Source organism: Chionomys nivalis, chromosome 5 (assembly GCF_950005125.1).
Source record: "Chionomys nivalis chromosome 5, mChiNiv1.1, whole genome shotgun sequence".
NCBI lineage: Eukaryota > Metazoa > Chordata > Mammalia > Rodentia > Cricetidae > Chionomys > Chionomys nivalis.
Window position 1 is genome coordinate 21,203,628 of NC_080090.1, and position 22,751 is coordinate 21,226,378.

Below are 22,751 nucleotides of genomic sequence, written 5' to 3' on the forward strand. Positions count from 1 at the left end.
CAATACCACACCTAAGCTCATGCATCATGGTAGAAAAGGAGGCAGAACGATTCTAAGAACCAGAGAAACAGGAAAAAATGCTGTGATATTGTTTTGCTAGGAGTGTCAGGAGAACAACCAGGAAGGCTCAACCTGGCTGCCTAAACATGACCTGAACAAGAATGGCTTCAATAGGCAGAACAGCTCATGAGGACTCAACCCATGGGGACCATGGGAGAGGGTTGAGAGGGAGGGGAAGGGAAGGAAGGGGGGCAAAGAAAAATGTAATAGCTCAATAAAATCAACAAAAAAAGAAAAAAGAACTATAGGCTACTAATACTGAAAGTAGAATAAAAAGTCTTCCACAGGGAAGAACACACCAATTAGTTGTCCAATACCAAATAGTAATAAAAACATACATACAGATTGAGCATATTGAATTTATGTATTTAGGAGTATGTATGTACGTATGTTGTATGTAAGAACAACTAATGAAAAAAGAGAACATGAATTTGAAAAAAAGCAAGAAGGAATATATGGGAGGGTTTGGGGTAGGAAAGGGAAGAGAAAAATATTATTATATTAATCTCAAAAAGTAGTTTTCAAAACAAAATAAAAGACAGTTGCATTTAAGCATTGTATTTAATATAGGAATAGAATTCCTGACAATTGATTTTTGAGCACTTTTCTCAAGTATAGTAGAAACAGCAGAAAGTCACAGAGGAGATGGCTTGAGTGTTTTGGAACCTGTAAGCAATATAGAAATATTTGAGGATAACAAAAATCCAGGCAAGTCATGGCCTACTCATTTCAAAGTTGTCTTGATAATTTACCCATATCCATGCTTGTCATTAAAGCTGTGGAACTTAGGAAACAAGAGATACATAGTTTGTTTGTTTGTTTTTTAGTGTAGTGGCTTTTGTCCTTTTTTTGTAAAGAAAAAAACCTGTTTTCGTTTTACATACCAATCCCAGTTCCCACTCCCTTCCCCTCATCCCATTCCTGCCACTTCCTTCCCCCATTGCACCCCCCCATCCACTCCTCAGAGAGGGTAAGGCACATTGCTTTGGGGAAGGTCCAAGGCCCTCCCTACTATATCTAAGCTGAGCAAGGTATCCATCCAAAGAGAATGGGTTCCCAAAAGGCCAGTACAAGCAGAAGGGATCATTCCTGGTACCAGTGCCAGTGGCCCCACAGTCTGCCCCAGCCATGCAACTCTCACCCACATTCAAAGGGACTAGTTTGATCCTATGCTGGTTCCTTCCCTGTCCTGCTGGAGCTGGTAAGCTTCCATTAGCTCAGGTAGACTGTTTAAGTCGATGAACCCATTATGGTTTTGACCTCTTTGCTCATGTCCTCATTCCTCCCACTCTTCAACTGAATTTTGGGAGTTCAGCCCAGTGCTCCACTGGGGGGTCTCTGCCTCTGTTTCCATCAATTGCTGGAAGAAGGTTCTATGGTGACATATAAGATATTCATCAATATGACTACAAGGCAAAGCCTCTCCTCTATTGCTTATGGTCTTAGCTGGGGCCATCCTTGTAAATTCCTGGGAATTTCTCTAGTGCCAGGTTTCTTGCTAGCCCCATAATGGTTCCCTCACTCAAAATAATAGTTTTGCAATGAGGGGCCTAGTAATCATCTTGATTACTTTTGAGTCTCTTCGTGGCACAAGTAGGGATCTGATTCTTATTTATGTGGCTACAGAAGAGTAGACAGAAGTGCTTTCCAGCTTCCAGGGCTGACATTTTCCCCCTTTCTTTTTTATTTTTTAATTCATTTTGCATATCAACCACAGTTCCCCTTCCCTCCCCTGCTCTCGCTCCCCCCAACCTTTCTCCATCCCATCCCCCCATCTACTCCTCAGAGAAGATATGTCCTCCCATGGAGAGTCAACAAAGTCTGGCATGCAGGTTCATGCAGGACCAAGCCCCACCCCCCATAATGAAGCTGAGCATGGTATCCCTCCATAGGGAATGAACTCCAAAAAGCCAGCTCATGTACCCAGGATAAGTCCAGAACTGACTTGCTGCAAGCCACAACATTATACGGTAATTGCTCAGCCATCTTTTCAGGAGCAACTTATCAGAACCAAGGGGTCTGGTAAAGGCTAAACCAAAAGACAAGGCTTTGGGCTTTTGTGTTGTAAATAAAGTGACTGTCCTATGCTGTAGATTTTTCACTGTAGCTAACTCCCTTCTGTTACATATTTGGGGATTAATTCCCACAATTCAGAACTGTTTAGTGAGAACAATTTCCCACTTGGCCAGGCCTTGTTCCTTTCTCCTAGGTAAGAACGGAGACCTGCCTTCCTGCAATTATCTTTATCAGCAGGCATTTGGTCAGATTTTAGGGTCCAGGCAAAGAGCATTTCCAGATCTCCAAGAACATAGCTGCTTCTCCGGTTTTACTCCACAAGACCCATGATCAGAATGGTTGATAAGAGTATAGTCCGGAACTGACAATTTAGAGGCCTGGATCTCTTCTTCATTTTGAGCAGTAGGTCTAACTACAATGGCCAGTGTATGTACTATCTGATTAAGAGCCATCAGCTTCCCCTAGGTTGCCTAGTTACCTCGCAGCCTCTATGCATACTGGGAGAAAAGAAGTAGCACGCTGATTTAAACAGTCTGTGCCCTAGTCATAATTTTACTGGAAATAAACTCCTTAGCTCTTTACTAACAACCTAAAAATGAAGTGTAGCACACTAATCTTCCCTTCTAAAATTCTCGGATGATTTAATTTCTTTTCTTAACTTTCTCCATTAAGGGTCTCCCCCCCTTCTCTCTCTCTCTCTCTCTCTCTCTCTCTCTCTCTCTCTCTCTCTCTCTCTGTCTCTGTCTCTGTCTCTGTCTCTCTCTTTGTGTGTGTGTGTGTGTGAGTGTGTGTGTGAAAACTTTCTATGGGGCAAAAGAATTCCAGCCCTGGAAGCTGCTAGGGCTGGGGAATTGCTGGTTTTAAGGGTATGAATGACTAGGAACATTGGTAATGGGTAGAACTAAGGACACAGAGAAACAATGCAGAATTAAGGAACAATGTAGAACAAAGAACGATGTAGAACAAGTAAAGGGTGGAACAATGAGAAATGATGGATTGAAGAGAGAAGAATAAAGAAACATAGACAGATTATTGCTGTTGTGAGTAGATTTCTTAACCCTCAAATCTTTACCCTCAGATTTCTACCCCCCCCCCAGCTATCAGTGGTATCTTTAACTGAACCCTGAAAGGGAGTCTTAACTGCGAAAACCTTTAAGGCTCTCATAACTGACTTTTTACCAGAGTAGTCCATAATGAATTTCCAGAGAAGAGAGATTGCATTTACTGCTCTGTGGTGTCAAAGGAAAACTATGTGGGAATGTCTGAGGCAAAAGCAATAAGGTCCTTTTGACTTGAAATGTGCCTTAGCTCAGATTTAGTTGGAACCAAGATGAAAGGGGTATTTTGTGAGCATTAGAGAAAATCAAGTGCAGTCAAATTTGGAGAACGCAGAAGATTTTTTTAAAGTATTTGTTAAACTTTGTGTTGTCTAGAAAGAATACACATATAAGACCATTCAAAGAACAATACAAAAATTAATAGATAACCACCTTAAGTCTTTACCAGGACATGACTAAATGCATGACAAACTTATACAGTAACCTAAATTTGTATGTCAGGGGCTGAGAAGATGACTCAGTCGGTAAGCACTTGCTGCTCAAACTTTGGGAGTTGAGTTTGGATCCCCAGCACCCACATATAAGCTAAGCAAGAAAGTGTGTGATTGTAATGCCAAGGAACATTGGGAAGATAGAAACAGATCCCTGGAGCTCTATTGCCAGACAGTTGGGGCAAACCACCGAGCTCCGAATTCCATATCTCAAAATGTAGGATAGAGGGCAATTGAAGAAGAAATACACTATCAATCAGTCTCTGGCCTCCATATGCATGCATACACACACACACACACACACATGCACTCACATATACATACAAACACATGTATACACACTCACCCACTTATACATAGAAATATTTCAAAGTAAAAATAAATGAATAAGAAAACAAATGGGCATGCATTCCAGGGTTTCTTTTTAGTTTTTGTCTATGGCCATTCTTTTCTAAGATCAACATGAGTGACAGTCCCACACATAAGTGGTCAAGGTTTATATGGGCAGTTGTACACAGCCACAGGATTCAAAAGGAAAATAAACCTCACGTTAACAATACCGAGGCCACAGTCACACCTTCATTAGATTGTGAGCCAAAGTCAGATGCTCAGTTCTCTAGAAACTGCAGGGCTTGTGGAAAGTTACCTCATAGAAGTCCTGCAGGGACTAGGTGTGAAGATGCATGGCGGACCTCCTGGGTACATTCTGTGGCACGGCATGTGTGCCCAGTGTTTCTGTGATGATGAGGAGGAGAATATCTTCCCGGAATATAGAGTCCCTTGTTTTAACTTCTTTGTATGTAATTCTATAGAACAAAAAAGGGGGGAGGGGAAAAATTATTCGCACCCCATTGTTAGTCTCATTTATCGAACCTAATTCTTTTCCAAGCAAGCCAATACTTGCCCCTTCTAGTATGAGAAATAAGGTAAGCTCTTGTGACATAGACAATGGAACACCATATTGGACTTTACCAAAGTGTATTTTCACTGAAAATTACCATAAGACAAAATGCTAGTATACACTCAAGAGAGGAAAGAATTGCACCCAAGGAATTGCACTTCTTCAAATGAGCCGAGCTATTTTTCACCGGAAGAACATTTAAGCAGCAGGCCCCGTAGGAACACAGTCAGCCCAGTTTCCTTGTGTGATCAGCTTGTGAGGATATCCCAGGCTCTTTTCTGCATTCTGACTCTGCAGATCTAAGTGTAGTAAATCCCTTGGAAAATTAACCCAGAAGAGAGGAGATAGATATGAGAAGTGGTCCTCGTGGGGTTTTCCCAATCTCAGAGGTTAGGGGGGACTCTCCTAAAGGCAGCCAGGTGTGGTTGGCACCTGACTCGGTGATTGTCATCTTTTGAGTACTGTGACTCTTTATAACTGCTCACATATGCCTTTACCAACAATGGATGGTGATGTAAGTAGCCTACTAATATCATCAGGCTGACCTGGTGTCTAGCAAGGCTGGCCAGAATGTACCAGAATGCTGTGGCTTGTTTTATTTTTTTAAAAAATGACAATCAGATATCCTGGCATTGCAGCAATCTCAGAAATAAATCATAATTGTTTGGTATTCTCTAGAACCAGAAAAGACCACAGACATATTCCATATACTCACGTTGAGTTGAGGATTCTGGATCTAGGGAGGCTTCTGTACCAAGCCAAGGTCACCCCTCCCTCATGCATCCCAATACTTCATGTCATCATCCCCTTCTTGTAAAGTCAATCCTGGCTCCTTAGACCTAATTTACTTAAAAAGAAAAAGGCAGGAAAACAGAAAGGAGGAAAACAGGTGAACATTGCTACTTTTTATTTTAATTTTACTAATTTTTTCACACACAAAACTCAATTACAAAGAATCTACCTTGAATATTTTAATTTTACAAAACCAGATTCTTTTTCTGGGAACCTATTTGGTTTATAATGATTTGCAATGTTTTGGAAGGTTTATAGCATCTGTAAGAATTTCTTCCCTTTTCCAGTGGTATTTCCTTTTGCACCCCCTTACGCTTCCCCCTCTGCTTTCTCTTGCTCCATTCCATCTCTGGAAGGAACATTGGCTTCATGGCTACGATTTTGATGCATGAGCACATTTCAGTGTTCTCACTCTCCCACAGGGTTTTTATCCTTCTGGAATGTATAAATCATTTTGAAAGCTCCTTTCTGTGCTACACTGTGCTTTTGAGATTATCTGCTGGGGTGCTTCTTACACAGAAACACCCCCAGGCTCAGCCACAGACAGGGCCCAGTCTTGGGTGGTAGAAGGACTGTAGCTACTGTGCTCAGTTGCACTCACTTCTGGCTGGGTGAACTCCAATAGCAGTCAGTGGGGGTGGGAAGGCCCCTGTGAACATAGTCATTATGTTCAATGACAGGCATTCCAACCACTGAGATTGAGTTCAGCCTACCTTCAGGATGTAGCTAACCTGTCATTAACTCAGAGCCCTTCCTGACCTCCTTTCCCAAGGCAAACTCTGATGCTTCTTGCTTCCTTGTTTCTTCTTTATAGGCCTCTAAGAGGAACAGAGAGAACTGGGTGGTTTAGCCCCACATCCCACGCTCCCCATCTCTTCACCATCACCCAACTCACTTCCAGGACAGTAGGAAGTCCTCTGTGTTTCCTATCTGAGCTATGAGTCCCTTCGTGTTTGTTTTTAATTGAGCACTTCACAAGAAACAGGTTAAAAGTGAGACACTTATTGTATGGAAGACTCTAAATTACCCCAAATATAGAACAAAATAAAGAAAAGCATGTGCTGGACCTCTTCTTGGGGAGAGTATCGTGGTTGTAAACTGCTTAGGAGGAGGCTATCATCACAGTGATCTTCTTTCAGTATAAACCAATTCATCTGCATCACACTCATTTCTGTCTCCTTATTTTCAAAGATGGAGTATTTTTTAAAGCACAGAAATTTCCAGATTGTATTTCCCAGACTCCCAGAAATCTAGATCATTTCCTCAATTCCTAGTGGCAGCTGCTTAAATACGGTGACAGCTAGTGTTTTCTTGCTTTTGTAAGTAAAATGATCTGAAGCCACTGCTTGATATATGATGTCCATCTCAGAGTCCCTCACCTAATTTCTACAAAATACTGTGTGTGATGCAAGAGAGAACGCAGGACAATGGAAGGCTTTGAGCTTCTTTCCTACCTTATCCTAGATTTCACTCCCCACCATGTGAGGCTTTTTTCTCATATCAAACCATCATCCAATTCTCTCCACTTTCCAAATGGCTCAAACAGAAGGCCATTCTCACACCGGCATTAAATGAAGCCTTCAGGTCCTGGGGGGAGATTATTTAGTAACCTAAAATCAAACTATATCTCTTTATTCTTCAACTTCCTTCTCCCAAAAGAAATGTTAGTGCGCCTACTACCCCTGGCTATACTGGAGGTCTAATAGCATGCTGCTGTTGTGGGGCTGCCCATTTCTTCCCAGCAGCTTTTCACCTCCCTCTAGGTACCTGCCCCAAACCCTCAAGTCCCTGCAGACACTTTTACAATAGAGTGATATTTGCTGTGATTCGTCTCACCTAAACCATTCTGGCTGGAAGAATAAATACCACATCTTCACTCCTACTGTGTTCCTGAAGGTCAGCTTTCCTTCAGATTAATTCTTTCCTCAGTACAGCATTACTACAAGTTTCTCTTAAGCAAAGCTATCTACCCATGAGTCTAACTCAGCCTGGTGGTGTTGTCTCGGCTGCTCATTTTTCCCTAGGACAGAATTAGGGCAAATCTGTGGTGATGTGAGACAAGAGTCTCATGCAGGAAAATAAAAGGCCATCTACCCATGCATGGCACAACAGTATATAACAGTATGTCCCTCAGAATAAATATGCAACAGTCTCACACTGTGGTGCTTTGGGGACCTGGGATTAAATGGAAGATTAAGGAGAAAACAAGACCAACGGTAGGGAGGGCATGGCATATGTTATTATATGAACCAAGAAGTTCCTGATTAAAACTGCAGACACCCATCCCCTTTCTTTCTCCTTTTCTCTTTTCCTTCCCGTTCTCTTGTCTCCTCCTTGTCCTGAACTTCCTCCTCTTCTTCCCACTCACCTCCCTCTCTTCCCATTTTTCCAACTCTATCCTAGAATCCATGTCATGATGAAAATTTCTTTGTCTTGACATCTTGCATTACTTTCAGACACAGCAACTAAAGAATAATGGACAGACCTCACAACCTGGCGGAGGTGACAGAGGTTTTTATATTGTCTTGCTGGAACTTTTCTGACTCCATGAATACCAGTTTGCCCTCTTGGTGTGTTTTCTCATTCATATTATTGATCCCCAATAATAGTACTCTGCCATCATTGTGACAACTTTAATCCTGACGATCACTCCCATATCTCCATGTACTTGTGAGCATGCTAGCTAGGTCAGAGACAGCGTACATAATAATGGTTCTTCCAGGGCTGCTCTCCAGCCTTGTCGCCCAGAGCCTCAGAGGTTCAACTACACAAGAACTTTTCTTTGTTACTTTCGCCTCCACCAACTACTTCTTGTTCACCGAGATGTTAATGACTACTATGCAGTTACTTGCAAGCCCATGAGAAACAGTCATCACGAAGAAGAGTGTGTCCCACTAAAAAATGGAGTTTGCAACTATTCTGATCATGGTAACTGTCCAAGTGATACCCACATTTACCTTAAATTTCATCATAAGGTGTTTGATTATTTCTTCTGTGACATCATCCCTGTCATCAGACTCTCCTGAGTTTGTGGGTAGGAAAATGATTTTGCTGTTGATTTTTTTATGATGTAATCCCTATGAACATCATCTCCTATGTCCTCTTCCTTCCCACTATCTCCAAGACTGTCCAGCTGATATCGAATGAAAGCCTTTGTCACTGGTACCCCTCCATTTACTCTGAGCATTGGCAGTTATGGCTACGCCTCTATTGCCTATCTCAACCCCAAGTCATAAAATTCTGTAGAACAAGACCTCCCTCTCCAAGTCACCCACACATTCAACATTCCTCTCCTGAACTGTGTTATTTACAGGTCAAAGAACAAAATAGTCAAATTGCCATATGTAGAAGTGTGGACAGGTTTCTCAGGGGACCTATTCTGAAAAGATGAGATTCTTGTGTCTTCATTGAATTAAAAAACCTTATAATTCCAATGTGGAGCAACCTCTTCTGCAGTGGGATGTTCACATCTTACCTCAATATGTTCTTTTAAAAATCTTACTTTTGTTTCTACATAATTCAAAGTTGTTCCCAGCCATTTTCAAATGAATGTGTGATATACTGGAGATAATGGGCATGATTTTTAGAGGGGGAAAAAAAGCACTTTCAGAGTTTGAAGATGGAGTAAGGAATGTATTTGTTGTAATTTTTATGCCTATATACAGTGTTTCTTGGGCATATCTATCTCCCACTCCCTCCATCCAGGCTTCCCCAATCTCCTTCCCCCAATGTATTTACATCTCCCTTCTATCTTAATATCCTTTTTGAAAACCTTCTAAGTCCACGAGAGCTACCCATACAGGTTTGTGAATGGGGTCACCCACTGAGACATTGGCAACCACATATGACGACATACACCCCCATCAATGAAAAGTAATTCTCCCGTTATAAGGAGATAAAAACTGTCATTAGTTCATCATCTAGAGGTAAGGCATCAGGAAACTTCCATGCTGGACTTCTTTAACTCTCTTGGTCTTGTGAAGGTCTTGGGTGGACAAACAGCTGCTGTGAGTGTGTGTATATAACAGCCATGTCATGTCAAAAGCCAGCCTTTTTTCACACTCTCCCCCACTTCTTTCATTCACTTCACCCTCCTCTCCTACAATGTACCCTGTGCCCTGAGCTGGGAGATGGGTGATGTAAATGCTCCCTCTGTGACTGAGCATTCACGCCTGCTTTTCCTCAGCATTTTGAAATTATGACTCTGCATTAAGCAGTACCCACTGTAATAAGAACCTTTTCTGACCAAGGCTAACAGCAGCACAAATCTATGGATATAATAATAGATATTTAGAAGAGAATTTGACAGCGTGACCATTTATAAAAATAACATCAATAGGCTTTCCCCCTAGTGCCTATGGCTTCCCTTGCCATGTGTTTTTGGCTATTCTTTAAATAGCTTACAAATTTTTCATAAGGTATCTTTACACATTCTTAGTTTATTTTAACTCATTCCTATTCTTAATTTCCCCACTGCCTACCCCTATCCCCACTTAAACCTTTAGCTCCCAGTATTTCCCCTCCAGCTCTTTCAGAGCTATAGTAATATAAAAAATTGCATTTTACTGTCACAAAAATATACACACTGATCTATAGAATAGAGTAGAAGATACAGATATAATTCATGCAACTATAACTACACAATCTTTAACAAAAATCCCCCAAAAAATGTACAATGACAAGACAGCATCTTCAACAAATGGTGCTGGAAAACATGCTTTCCAATATGTGAAGGATGAAACTAGATCTTTACCTCTGACCCTGACAAAAAAGAAAACTCAACTGAAAATGGATCATGAGACTAAACATAAGATATGACAGCCTAAAACTGCTAGAAGAAAACATCCAGAGAACACTTCAACTCACAAGCACAGGTAAGACAGGTAAGGGCCTTAGTAGGACTCTGACAGCAGAGAGGATAAAACCAACCATCAACAAATGAGAACTCGTGAAGCTAAAAATCTGCTATTCAGCAAAGGAGATTGACAAACAAGTAAAGAGGCAGTAGGGAGAATAGGAGAAAAGTTTAATCACCTGTACATCTGATAGAAGATAGTGTTTAGAATATACAAAGAAAATTTAAAAACTAAACATCAACAAAACAACTCAATTAAAAATGAGCTGTCAGAATGCCTAAAATCAAAAACACCAATGAAAGCTTATGCTGAAGAGGATGTGGAATAAGGGGAACACTTCTCAATTGCTGGTAAGAGGGCAAATTTGTACAGTCACTTTAAAAATCAGAATGAATTTTCTCAGAAAATTAGAAAACAACCTTCCTCAAGACCCAGCAATAGCACTCTTGGTTATATACCCAAAATATTCACCCTCATACCACAAGGACATTTGCTCAACTGTGTTCATAGCAGCATTATTTGTAATAGCCAGAACCTGGAAACAACCTAGGTGCCCCTCAACTGAAGAATGGATAAAGAAAATGTGGTACATTTACACAGTGGAGTACTATTTAGTGGTTAAAAAATGACATTTTGAAATTTACATGCAAATGGATGGAACTAAAAACACAATCATACTGACTGAGGTAACCCAGACACAGAAATACAAACACAGCATGTACTCACTCCTAAGTGGTTACTAGACATAAAGCAAAGGATAACCAACCTACAGTCGACAACCCCAGAGAAGCTAGGAAGATACGACCTTAAGAGGAACATACATGGTAAATAGACAAGATCTTCGGAGTAAATTGGGAGCATGGGGGGAGAAGAGGGTGGAAGGGGAGTATGAGTTCAGAGGGGTAAAAGAGGAGAACGTGTAGGAACAGGATGGTCAAGTTAGGTAAAGACAGAGGGAGAGCAAGGAAAGAGATATTTTGATTAAACGAGCTAGTAAGAAGCCTAGCACTAGGAAATTTCCCAGGAATCTACAAGGATGACCTTATTAAGATCCTAAGCAGTGGTGGAGAGGGTGCCTGAACTGGCCTTCCCCTCTAATAAGATTGATGACTACCTTAATTGTCATCATACAACCTTTATTTAGGAATTGATGGAAGGAGATGCAGAGATTTACAGCTAAGCACTGGGCTGAGCTCCCAGAGTCCTATCGAAGAGAGGGAGGAGCAATAATATGAGAAGAGGAGAATATAATATGAGAATAATATGAGAAATACCATGCTGGGGATACCCACAGAAACAGCTGACCTTAGCTAGTGAGATCTCACTAACTCTGAACTAACAGTGTGGGGACCTACGTAGGTACAAACTAGGCACTCTGAATGTGGGTGACAGTTGTGTGGCTTGAGCAGTTTGTAGGGTCACTAGCAGTGAAACCAGTAATTACCCCTATTGCATGATCTGACTTTTTGGAGCCCATTCCCTGTGAATGGATTCCTTGCACAGCCTGTATACATGGGCAAGGGCCTTGGTCCTGCCTCAAGTGGTATAACAGACCTTGTTGGCTCCCCATGGGAGGCCTCACCCTCTCTGAGGAGTGGATGAGTGGGGTGGGGAGATGTGGGGAGAGTGGGAGTAAGGGAGGGAGAGGGAACTGGGATTGATATGTAAAATAAAATTGTTTTAAAAATAAAAAAAAATGAGCTATGGATCTGAATATAAAGTTCTCAAAGTAAGAAATACAAATGACTCTTTAAAAAGAATCCAATATCCTTAGATATCATGGAAACATGAAATAAAACTGCTATAAAGTTCCACCTCATCCCAGTCAGAATGGCCATCATCAGGGGCACAAATGACAAATATTGACATGGATGTGGTAAATGTTAAGGTCTTATACACTGTTGGTGGGAGTGTAATCTAGCGCACCAACATTGGAAATAGGTCTGGAGGTTTCTCAAAAATCTGGAAATAGAATTACCACATGACCTAGCTATACCGGTCCTGAGCATATATCTTTCTACACAGATATTTGCACATTCATTTTCATTTCTGATCTATTCACAATAGCTAGGAAATAGAATCAACTAGATGTCTTCCAACAGATGAACGGATAATAAAAATGTGATACATATACATGGTGGAATACTACTCAACTATAAAGAAATGTGAAATCATAAAATTTGCAAGTAAATGGATAGAACTGGAAAATATACTTAAGTCATGCAAGCCCAAAAGACAAATGCCACATGTTCTCTCTCATATGTGGGTGCTAGCTCCTAATTTTGCATTTTGTGTGTTTGCTCTAGAGTACACATGGAAGTAAGGAAAAGAGTAACTGGTCAATGATGGAGAGAATGCATTGAGGAAGAAGGGATAGTAGATTCTAGGTAAGATGAAAATATAGATGGGGAATACTGGGAGAAGAAAGATACTTGTGAAAGTCATTTAAGATTGTTTGTTTGGGAACTCAGGAGACGGCCCCACTGGTAAAGCACTTGCCAAAGAAGAGTAAAGACCTAAGTTCAGATCCTCAGAACCTAATTAAAGCCAACATGGTAGCCATGCATGTATGTATAATCCCAGTGTTCATACAGCCATATGGGAGGTGGAGACAGGAGAATCTCTGGAAGATGACTGGATAGCTAGCCTGGCTTACATACCAATGAACAATGATCACTCTTTGAAACAAGGTGGAAGGTAAACACCAACATGCAAAGTAAGCCTATGATACAAACATGCAAAGACACAATATATACACATGCACATGTGTACATACACATTCAGACAAAAAGATTAAAAAAATGCATATTTTATGTTTTGTCAACAAAAATGGTGACTATGACTTTCACAAAAAAAATTATAGAAATTAAAACAGGCAGTATAGTGAGGATAATTCCCCCAAAAGAAAATTGTGCCAAAATCTCGAAGGAAAGGTGATAGGTATGTATTTTCAAAAACTAAAATACATTAAGAAGTCAGAATATATTAGCTTAGTAATTGAAAATTTAGTCTTCATTATTCAATTTATACTAACGTCTTTGCTTCCATTATATATGGTCCTCACTGTGTTAAGTATGGTCATAGATCATGCATAATTCTTGCCCCTCTAATCTAAGTGTGCTGATCCAATTCTCTATGGTAGCTAGCTCTATCTATGAAGCCAGCTCATCTCTAATTGCTATGATGAGAAAATGAGTTGGTTAAAAAGATTTATGTACTGTTTGGAAGAAGAACCATAAAAGTATTCTTCATTTCCACATACCATGACACCTGATAGATAATGCCATAATGGAAAAAAATAGAACAGGAAAAAATAGGACAGCAACCAAAAGTCATTCAAAAACACTGATTTTTAAATCATTTAGTTCACTAAATAACTGAAAAGGAAAAATGTCTTTCCATATGAGGTCCCATTTGAAGAAATCATCTGTATGGGTCTGTTTTGCATTGCTATGACAGAATACCACTGACTGGGTAGTTTATAGAGAAAGGAACTCATGGTGCCGTCATGTAGAATAATTCCAAGAGCTTGCTATCCATGTTGAGGGCCTTCATGTTACATTAGAATGAGGGAGGGAGACTATGAGAACAATAAAGCAAGAGGGAACTAAAGTCAATTTTATAATAAACCACTTTAGATAACTAAATCATTCCTGCCAAGAGCATTAACCTACTCACCACGACTTTTATTTATTATCTGGTCTCATCTTCCAGTATTGCATTAGACATTACATTTCCAACTTGTGAACTCACATGTTCCAAGCTGGTTCTGACCTGAAAGTCTCCTCCCTAAGGACTAGCTTTCATGGTACCAGAGTAGGCCATGCAAGCCTCCAAATGATGGAAACAACCAACAATCTTACCTAGTTATGATGCCTGTGAAATACAGTGACCAACATGGCACAATAACCCTAAGAATGCAATAATGGCCCACATAACTTAGGAGTAACCAACAGCTCTCTAGACTTAAGAACTACTCTTAACAAGAAAGAAACCGTGCCTGACATGGGAAACCCAGCCAATCTAGGGCTAACAAAGTCATGGATCTTGCAGAGCCTACAATTACCACTTTACTAAGCCAGTATAGTCCCTAACTACAGTCTAAATATTGGTCCTTAAACCAACAAATGAGTGTAATTCTTGCCTCACATCAAGGAAGCTTCTCTTTGCATCAGAGATCATCACAGGAAACCACAACTGATCAAAATGTTGAGTTATGGAGTCCAGTCCCAACTGATATATCTACAACACCAATCCTACACCCAGGACCCAGCAATCATTGTGGAAGAGCAAGAAAAAAGATTGTCAGTGTTATTCCTGACATCTGGATCCCCAAAACATCACCACAAGACTGTATCCAATGCAAAATCAAAGAGACTGTATTGTGAGTTAACTCGGGGCCCCTCCATGCTTACAGCAGCATCAATAGCAGCAACTGTGCAGGAGAGCCCCCCGCCCAGCAGCGAAAAGGGGGGGGGGTTATATAGGGAAAGAGACTTAAGGAATTCCAAGCCTTGTGATTGGCTGCCCCCTAGTGGGGTGAAGAGTATTCCAGACTGCCGGGTGCCCTCTATGATATAAGATGATTTCCAGGCTGGAGGGTAATTCCCAACTGTCAGAAAGTGCCTGAGGGGAATTTCAAGCCTCTAGGGGCTGGCTCAGTAATAGGTCCATTTTCCCTGCTCAGGGATTGGCTGGTTTTGTGTCAGGTGCAGAGATGGCTCTGATTTCTGGGGCCAGACTGTGTTTCTTTCTTTAGTTCTTTTTACTTTTTTGACTCTGATTTGGAGAACAGGGCAATTTTTTTGATATGCTCTGAATATAGCAACTTAGTGCATTCTTTTGGTTCTGATTTCAGGAACCAGGATTTTTCTCTAGCTCTAGGATTAGCTCAAAAACTATATAATGAGAAATCAAAGAATTTGATCAAGAAATGGGCCAATGAATGAACACACTGCTCTCATTGAATGAAATTCTAATGTCCATATGACAAAGTGTTCCATTCACTAGCTAGCAAAGAAAATGCAAATTACAGCTAAACTTATTTTCTACCTCATTCCCATCATAACAACTGTCATTAGGAAAACCAAAAGCTACTGCTAGCGAGGATGTGGAGAAAAGGAAATCCTTCTGGTGAGAACATGAAATAGTCCAACCAATATGGATGTCAGTGTGGAGGTTTCTCAGAAAACTGAAAGAAGATCTACCATGAGACCCAGCCATAACTCCCTTGGTAATTATAGGAAAGACCCATGTCCACAAATCACAGGGCATATTGATGCACCATGACAGTAGATACATCATGGAACCAACCTAGGTGTGTATCAGCAGAAAAATGCATAGAGAAAACATGGTTGGTCCATTAGTAGATAGACAGGATAGGATGTTATTGAACCATAAAGAAGGAGGTATCGTTATACTGTCATTTGCAAGAAAATGGGTGCAAATGGAGAATATTTTATTAAACAAATTAAGTCAGCCTCAGAAAGACATTTGTTCTCTTATTAGTGGATCCTAGATTTTGGACAGAAACACGAAGCCTTATATAACTGTGTGGCATAAAAGCAGAAAGAACACTGTCTAGTGAAAAGAACAGGAACAATAAAGGGAAAGGGAAGGAGATGGGAGAGAGAAGAATGGGGAAAGGAGAAATAGGGAAAGGAGGAATAGAGAGGTACACTCAAAGTCCATTGTATACTTGTGTGAAAAATGTCTTTATGGAATCCATGAAATGTAGAGTAAATATGTACCAATAAAAGGCAAAACACTGGTTGTTAGGTGTATGTTCTTTGATTAGTCCTTAATGCCATTTGCACTGCTTTCTCTTCTCTTCTCTGAGGGTGGGGTAATATTCTAAGAACTTCATCCAGAGCAAGGAACATCATTAGAAACTTCTGAGAGTCTAGGTTGGGGAGCTTCTTCAATGTCTGAAATCTCTTAATTTCTGTCGTGTATCATTGTACTTTCTGCATCAAAGCTCTCTAAAGCTTTGGGCAGGGCAGAGCTTGGTCTGAAAGTCTTGGGCATGTTGTGAGACCTTTGAAAGCCCATTCAGGGTCATGCCACCAAGATCCATACCTCCCAATATGAGGGTGGAAGTCCTTAATAGCTAAGGCATTCCTTTCCCCCAGGACGAGTGTCTCTTCTATGAAAGGACCCCTCCCCTTGCCATCAAGCCTTCTTGTACCATGAGCCATAACCCTTCTGGGTTCCTTATAGACCAGCGTGTTAGTTGGGTTTTTCAGAGAAATAGAACCAATGGAGTATATATAATTATAACAAGAGATTTATTAGGTTGGTTCACATAGCCTGAGGCTGAACAGTCCCATAATGGCCATCTGTAGGCTAGGGAAAGGAAAATCTGTAGCTGCTTGATAAAAAAAAAAAAAAAAAAAAAAACTGAAAACCTTAGAATGAGAAATAAGGACAATGATACAGGACAGGTCAGGGCCCAACAGCCAAAGAACCTCTTGGGCAGCAATGAAAAATACATACACAGGAAGGAAAGGCAAGAGAGAGAGAAAGACAAAATGTTTCTTCTATCTTCTTCTGCTTTTCCTTTACAGCTCAGCTCTGGGCCTATTGTGTGGTGCTGCTCACATCTGTATGTGCCTCCCCCCCCCCCCCCGCCACGCCACTCAAAGCTCATTGGCATGATACTATCGCAGGCACACTCAGAAGCGTGCTTTATCAATTTCTTAGGCATCCCTCTGTGCCGTCAGACTGACCTGTGAATTAACTATTACAGCTACTAACCATTTATATGGTCTCTGGCCTGCCACTGAGGTATGAAGAAGGGGAAATGGGGCAAAGAGGGTTGCTTCTGAGCAGTGATGGGCAGGCAAGTGGTGATTACACATCTTCTGACCTATTCTTGTTAGCAGTAACGATTTCCCACTGTCCATGGAAACCCTTTCTACCCTCATCACACCCACTCTTCCATCAGTCCAGGCATCACAGAGAAGGAGCTTGCTCATATTTTTTTTCATAAATTCTCACAAGAATAAGTACACCAAGTACAAGCCGTGTCAGAAGTTAATGTCAGACGTGAGAAGAGCTGGTGGAGAAGAAAGTCGATCCGTGGCTGAAGGAAAGAACCATACCCAGCTCTGTTGCTCATCCTCTGTGGGTCAGGTTTTAAAAATAAACATCGATGACTTTGGCCTTTTACAAATTAAGTTTCTGTGTTATAAATTCAAAGGTAAAGTGTGCCTAGAGTTGAAAGACCCAGCATAAGATCCTTAATCTGTACTCACCGCTACTGAATAGACTATTTTGGATTCTGTCTCATTGGCCACAAGGTATTTCCTTGGTCCCCTTCCCTATTTATTTTGTGTATTCCTGGTGAAAATACTATTTTCCACTGTTCACCCTACTCCAGTCATGTAGGCAGCTGATCTTTCTGTGTCCCTTTTTTGTGAGAAAGCACACCTCTCATTTCATTTCTGTTGCCGTGATAAAACACCCTGACCAAAATCAACTTTAGGGAGGAAAGGGTTTACCGAGCTTGCAATTCCAGGTTACAGTCCACTGTTGCAGAGAAGTCATCGTGGCAGTGGATTGAGACATCTGGTCCACACCGCATCCATTTTCAAGGGCAGAGAAAAATCGATGTAACCCCTGCTGCCTGCTTGCTTTCATCTAGATTTCTCAAGGGCCCAGACTGTGAAATGATACAGCTTAAATTCTGAGTGGTCCAATCAACAATCTAGACAATCCCCCCACAAGCTAACCTATGTAATTCCTCATTAAGATTCCCTTCCCAGATGATTCTAGGTTATGTTAAGTAGACATTTAGAACTAACAGGCATGCCATTTTAGAATAATATTATCGCCTTGGGCTTTAGTTACTCTTTCTATCATTGGACCATCTCTGGAGTCAGGAACTGATTTCCCCATAACTGTGCTGTGTGCCTGGAACAGTGCTATGTAGAAACGGTGCTAGATAATCCCTCACTTTGTGGTTGTACACTTTCCAGGTCAAAACTCCATTCGGGCACTCCTTGTCATTTTTTCTAAAGCTAGACATACTTACTGTCTTAAACCATTGGTGCTGTTGAATGAAACAAAATACCTGAGACTGAGTAATTGGAAACAATATATGTATTTATCATAATGCTGGAGACTGAGAAGCCCAAAAATCAAAGCAGTTTCGGTGTTTGGTAAGGACTCAGTTTTTACATCCAGGAGAGTGCTTTGCTCTCCACATTCCAGAGAGGACAAAAAAGTTGTTCTCACGTGGCACAAGAGATGGAAAGGTTACCAGGGTCCTAGTTGGTTGTCTCCAGCCTTTTATGAGGTTACTAATCCCATTTATGAGGGTTCAGTCTGCAGGACTTAATCACCTCCTTAAGGATTCATCATTTAATACATTCCCATGAGGGCTTAAGCTACAACATGAATTTTGGAGGGGCAAACAGCTAAACCACAGTACCTGCTGCGTTTTGTTCTATGCCCTTTGCATCTGGCCCTCATTGAAAGACAAGTGTAGAGTATTAAGCAAATCCACAGTGGCAAGCCCACATGGGTCTCTGTTTCTGCTTTGCCCAGGTTTCCTGCAAGCCAACTTTTCAGGGGCTTTAAGACCTCTCTTGGCCCTAGTGTTGATTTAGTCATTTGCACTGATTAATCCCTTAGCAACACAGAACTTCAAGCAGTAGAGATTTCCACAAAAGGGCATGGAGTTATACAGAAAGGAACCCCTCCCTTTACTTGAATATAGTCTTTGAAACTTAACAAGAAACATTTTTAAAAAAATAGAGTGATGTGTCACATTCAATTAACAATCAGGGCATTTCATAATTATCCTTTTGGCTAAATTACAAGTAAATCCACTCAAATGCTAGAAAATGCTTGCAGTTTTAGATTTTCAATTGTACTTGGGTAAAAGCTTAGCCTCCTTTCTGCTGGGCTCCAAGTATTCCTCAACCCTCATTTCTCCTGCAATGGAGACAGTGGATATATATAAAAATAACAAACACCAGTAAAATAAAAGCTGAGTTGAGTGAAGCAACTATCTCTGAAGCTGAAAGCAGGAAGCAGGAATGACTTGAAGATATGAGTAAGGAGTAGATATCAGATGAATCTTGCCCTTTAGAAATCCATCTTTGAAGGGAACAGAAATCCCAAACAGTATAGAAATATGGCCTGCAGAAGGCAGGTATCATTCCTCAAGGACTTACTCAAGAGGATGGTGCTGTACTACTTGATAGCTGTCAGCATTACTTCATGTAATGCTTAAACTTTAAAGGGTGTGAGGTTGGTTTTTGTCAATTTGACACCAATCTAGGCATATCTAGGAAGAAGGGATGTTAATCGAGAAAAGCTTCCATGAGACTGACCTGTAGCCAAGTGTGCGGTGCATCTCTTTGATGGATAATTGACATGGAAATGTCCATCCCGTTGGAGGCAGAACCACCTCTGGGCAAGAAGTCCTGAGTTATATAAGAAAGAAGGGTGAGCAGGCAGTGAGGAGCAAGGCAGTACTCAGCATTTCTCCATGGCCCCTGCTTGAGTTTCCACTCTGACTTCCCTCTGTGACAGAGCATGACCTGGGAATGGTAAACTGAAATCAGCCCTTCCCTCTACAAGTTGCTTTTGTTTATTGTGTTTTATCACAGCACTAGAAACCTGGTGTGGGACAATTCTGTATTCTTTCAATTATGTTTTAAATAAACACTGTTTGGCCAGTAGCCAGGCAGGAAGTATAGGTGGGGCAAAGAGAACAGGAGCATTCTAGGAAGGAGGAAACCCATGCCTTAACAGTCTTGTCCAGACACCGGAGAAGCAGGATGTGACCTGTCCCGCTGAAAAAGGTATTGAGCAATGTGGCTAGCATAGATAAGAATAATGGGTTAATATACATTGCAAGAGTTAATAAGAAGCCTGAGCTAATGGGCCAATCAGTTTATAATTAATATAGACCTCTGTTTAATTTGTGGGACCTGGTGGGAGGATAGAAACCAAGCAGGCCCTCATGTTACAGGAACCCTACAAGGGATGTGATACCTCACAATAGTCTTCACATTTGATCCTTAAAGCCATGTTATGATGTGTGCTTTTGTAAGGGGGCAACTGTAAGTGTGTGTGTGTGCATGCGTGCGTGCGTGCGTGCGTGCGTGTGTGTGTGTGCTGGTAAATGTGAGTGAGCTTGTGTGTAGGTATTACATGGCCATCAATACCTTCATCAATCAATATCTTCATCAGTCTTTCTCCGCCTTATTATTTGAGACAGTGTCTCTCAGTGAATCTGGAGCTCATTATTTCAGCCGAGCATCCTTCTGTCTCTACTTGCCCAGTTCTAGGAGTACAGACACACATGCCACACCTGGCTTTTTAATGAATGCTGAGAGGGATCTGAAGTCCTCATGTTTGAATAGCAAGCACTTTAGCAATGGAGCCTTCACCCTAGCCCCTAATACATGTGTTTTTATCTCATTTTTGTGGTTATTGGTAGAAAAATTAACTCATTTGCTTCAAGACACAATTGGTCATTGAAAAAACTAGAGTTGACACTAAGATCCACCAGCTAACTTCAAACTGTGTGTGCTTTTCACTGTCTCACAGCCACCTCTCCATCCTTGACCTTCTTGTTAGCCCTAATACTCTGCTTTGAGAGCTCATAACTTTGAGTTGCTCTAGTCTCTTTCTGAATATCCTTTCTGTAAAAGGGCTTTTCTGAAATAACATTGGTATGCGTCCCATGAGGTCCCATATTCTAAGTTCATCTCTATCTTGGCAATGTATCAGAATCTCCCATTTCCTAGTCAACCTCTTTGACATAATCAACCCTTCTGCAAGAGGACCTCTTCTGTTCCAGGGCCCAGCTCAGTTCTTAGTATCAACCATATCTCAATGATCTACTTTTGAAACTGAAACACTTAATGAGTACATTTGAACTGCTTCTCCGTGGCTTGGAGAGTTGGCAGTGAGTGTCTGCTGCTCTCCAGTCCTGTGAAGTATCCAGGTTCTTTTGTGGCATATTTTGGTTTTATTTGAGGATCTCCCACTCTCCTGCCTCATGAATTTTGTATTTCCCTGCATGATCTTTCTCTTTCCTTTCTTTTTTCCCAGGTATGAGCTGCCATGTGACAAGGCTCTCAGTGTGCTGGACAGCAGCACCATCCCTCCTTTCAGGTAGCAGTGGAATAGAAAAAGCAGATGAATAATTGTGATGTCACCTGGGAAAGTGAATCCTTGAGAGACAGCACTACTTAGAGACCAAGAACAAGGTTTTAAGTCTACCAGTTGTTATCATGCCTTGTGCCTAGTCCACTCTCTGGGTGTTCTAACTTCTCTGGGAATCTCTTCCCAAGACGGCAAAATGGGAGAGTGGTAGTTATCTAGGGAGGGGGGTATTATTTTCCTCCACTGTTGTAACTGCATTTTACTCAACTACCATATAGTTAATAAATTTTAAAGCTACCTACTTCTCTTAGTTAGGGTTTCTGTTACTATGAAGAGACACCATGACCACAGCAATCCTTATAAAGGAAACATTTAATTGAGGTGGCTTGCTTACAATTCGGAGGTTCAGTCCATTATCATCGTGGTGGGACACGGGGTGTGCAGGCAGACATGGTGTTGCCTATATCTTGATCAGAAAGCAATAGGAGGCTGTGACAATGGGATATATCTTGAGCATAGGAAACCTCAAAGCCCACCCCACAGTGACACACTCCAACAAGGCTATTCCTACTTCAACAAGACCGTACCTTTAAAAGTGCAACTCACTATAAAATTATGGGGGCCAATTACATTTAAATTACCACATTCCATTCCCTGGTCCCCCATAAGCTCGTAACAATATCATAATGCAAAATGCATTTAGTCCAACTTCAAAAGTCCCCATATTCTATCACAGTCTCAACAATGTTTAAAAGTCCAAAGGTGAAAGTATGTTCTGGGATTCATGCAACCTATTAACCATAATCCCCTATAAAATAAAAATAAAAAAAGATCAATACTTCCAACATATAATGGCAGCATATACATTACCATTTCAAAACACAGGGAATAGAGCATACCAAGAAAATATTAGACCAAAGCAAGACCAAAAATCATCTAGGCAAACATCAAACTCTGCATCTCCATATCTGACGTCAAAACACTCTTCAGATCTCCAACTCCATTCAGCTTTGTTGACTGCAATATACTTATTTCTTTTGGGCTGATTCCTTCCCTGTTAGAAGCTCTCCTCGGCAGGTATTCTAGGGCTCTGGCATCTCTAACATCTTTTGTTCTCTAAGGCAATTCAGGCTTCGACTTCACAATTTTACTCAATGGCCTCTCTAGGCCTCCATTCAGGGACACCCTGACACAAGCCTGGTCTCAAAGTCTTTCCTTAGATAGAGAGGCAAATTCCATATCCTGTTTCTTCTGTCCTTAACTCTAAAGCCAGAACCACATGACTGAAGCTGCCAAGTTCAGCTGCTTAATGGGGCTGGAACATGACCACCTCATTCAATTACAACTTCACTATTTTCCATTTTTGATTGTTACCTTTGTTGCCTAAATTTAAACATCCTGGATCTTTCTCTCTAGACCAGACTGACCTCAGATTCAGAGACTTGCCAGC